Source organism: Martes martes (genome assembly GCF_963455335.1).
Source record: "Martes martes genome assembly, chromosome: 12".
Taxonomy (NCBI): domain Eukaryota; kingdom Metazoa; phylum Chordata; class Mammalia; order Carnivora; family Mustelidae; genus Martes; species Martes martes.
Genome location: NC_137900.1, coordinates 51,857,583 through 51,860,872, shown reverse-complemented (window position 1 = coordinate 51,860,872; position 3,290 = coordinate 51,857,583).

Here is a 3,290-nt window from a genome sequence, read left to right as displayed (position 1 = left end):
AAAAAAGAGAGTGTCTTCAACAAATGGTGCTGGGAAAATTGGACAGCCACATGCAGAAAAATGAAATTGGACTATTTCCTTACACCACACACGAAAATAGACTCAAAATGGATGAAGGACCTCAATGTGAGAAAGGAATCCATCAAAATCCTTGAGGAGAACGCAGGCAGCAACCTCTTTGACCTCAACCACAGCAACTTCTTCCTAGGAACATTGCCAAAGGCAAGGGAAGCAAGGGCAAAAATGAACTATTGGGATTTCATCAAGATCAAAAGCTTTTGCACAGCAAAGGAAACAGTTAACAAAACCAAAAGACAACTGACAGAATGGGAGAAGATATTTTCAAATGACATATCAGATAAAGGGCTAGTATCCAAAATCTATAAAGAGCTTATCAAACTCAACACCCAGAGAACAAATAATCCAGTCAAGAAATGGGCAGAGGACATGAACAGACATTTCTGCAAAGAAGACATCCAGATGGCCAACAGACACATAAAAAAGTGCTCCACATCACTCGGCATCAGGGAAATACAAATCAAAACCACAATGAGATACCACCTCACACCAGTCAAAATGGCTAAAATTAACAAGTCAAGAAATGACAGATGCTGGCGAGGATGCGGAGAGAGGGGAACCCTCCTACACTGTTGGTGGGAATGCAAGCTGCTGCAACCACTCTGGAAAACAGTGTGGAGGTTCCTCAAAAAACTGAAAATAGAGCTACCCTATGACCCAGCGATTGCACTCCTGGGTATATATCCTAAAGATACAAACGTGGTGCTCCAAAGGGGCATGTGCACCCGAACGTTTATAGCAGCAATGTCCACCATAGCCAAACTATGGAAAGAACCTAGATGTCCATCAACAGATGAATGGATAAAGAAGAGGTTGTATATATGCACAATGGAATACTATGCAGCCATCAAAAGAAATGAAATCTTGCCATTTGCGACGATGTGGATGGATCTGGAGAGTATTATGCTTAGTGAAATAAGTCAATCGGAGAAAGACAACTATCATATGATCTCTTTGATATGAGAAGTGGAGGTGCAATGTGGGGGGGTTGGGGGCAGGTAGGAAAAGAAAAAATGGAAGATGGGATTGGGAGGGAGATAAACCATAAAAGACTCAATCTCAAAAAACAGACCGAGGGTTGCTGGGGGGAGGGGGGACAGGAGGGGGTGGTGGGGATATGGACATTGGGGGGGGTATGTGCTATGATGAGTGCTGTGAAATGTGTAAACCTGGCGATTCACATACCTGTACCCCTGGGGATAAAAATACATTATATGTTTATTAAAATAAATAAATTAATAAACAACAAAATCATCCAGTTTATTACATTGTATTCAAAATTAGTAGGAATATTTTGGTACTACTGGTTGCAAACTGCTACTACTGGTACTACTTATTTCCCTATCCAAAGTAGTTTTGTGTACTTAATAAAACCCATTTTAGTGTAATAACAATCTCTAAGGATGATGATACATAAATTCTTATTCTGACATTTAATGTGTGATGAACATATGCCATCTTAGTATTACTTGCACAGGCATATGTGTCTTTTATAAGCACTTGAATTGTTTAATCCAGGTTGGCCTTTCTTATTATCATTTCCTAATTTAATATGTTTTTATTGCATGGGTGTTGATGAGGTAATTAATGGTCTTATAAAGCATCATAAAATAGGAAGGATAGCATAGAAGCATGCAGAATATGGATATTCTGCTTACAAAGAAATGTGACTACTCTATTTATATCATAATTTTTGCAAACCACACCATGCCCTGGCTAGTTTCAAATGAGTACTAATAACATCTCTAAAAATGAAAAGACAAAATGGCAGAGGGAAAAAAAAAAAAAGAGAGAGAGAGAGAGAGAGAGAAAGAGTCAACAACAAATACACAGTAAAACCTAAAAAAACTTTTCCTATTTTTTTGCATTTATTGAGAGAAGAATGATGAGAATTTCTCCCATTAGAAACAGTAACATGGAGCAAGTGAAGTAGATCAAACAAAGACATTAGGCCTGTCTGTTAGAAGAGGCTGTGAATAGCCTGAAAGTTATGGAGCATGAGAAGTCCTACCCAGACAGCAGGTAACACTATCTAAGAGATGTGACAGCAAGAGACATTCTCAATAAAGGGGTGGATGGCTGAAGTATAAATGAAGCAGCCAAAGGGCATCCAGAAAATCCATCAGCAAGAAATTCTGGTTCCATCCTAGTGACCAGAGCTCAGAACCAGGACTCAAGCCCCTCAGTGTCATTGAACAAGAATGATGCTTTTAGTACCAGAAATGGTATACCAAGATTAGAATTCAGTAAGGAAAACTGGAGTATGAAGTGATGACTAAAAACATAGCAGAATCCCACCAAGAAGAGCTAAGATACAGAGTCAGAGCAAAAGTACAAGAGAAGGAGGTTTTGATGCTGTGAAGAGGCAGTCTGGATCTCTTTAAACTTCTCTACTTCTGGTAAAGATGGATCCTAGATAGGTATTAAATGGTCACAAATATGAGGAAAAGGAAGAATGTAGGCTAGGGATCCAGGATCAGTATCTTACAAATTTTTCTTAAGTAGACCAGTTGGGAATGGCTGGTAGGACAATCAAGACGAAAATGAAATGACTTAGCACACATTTTTATTGTTGAACACATAAATTTAATTTAAAAAAATTTAAAGGTTTATTTACTTTAGAGAGAGATATAGAGAGCACAAATGGGAGGAGGGACAAAAGGAGAGAGAGAATCCTCAAGCAAACTCTTTGCTGAGCATGAAGCCCGACACAGACCTGGATATCAGGATCTTGAGATCATGATGGAGCCAAAATCAAGAGTTGACCACTTAACTAACTAGCCACCCACACGCCCTGAGCAGATGATTTTAATTCTGACTTTGTCCTTCATTATTAACTGTATACTCTTAGATAAATAAATGACTTGACTTGAATTTGAAATGTACATACTTCACTTACAAAGTGAGGATACTAAGACTATCATTGTTTTGAAGATGAAATTGAGTTAATATAATGTATATAACCCTTTATTGCAGTATAAATAAGCAGTTGCCTATAACTAGCCACATTAGCATATGAGTACTTACTAAAAGGGGTAATCATCACTTAGACCTATACAAGAGTTCACATAAATTGTCAACTGAATAGTCGACTTCATCATACTCTAAAGTTAGCTATGAATCTGCTATAGAATTGTGAATGGGAAACATTAGATATGAGTCTTTTTAAGAGATATAAACTAAGATGAAGTTTTTTTCTGAATTTTGTTCCT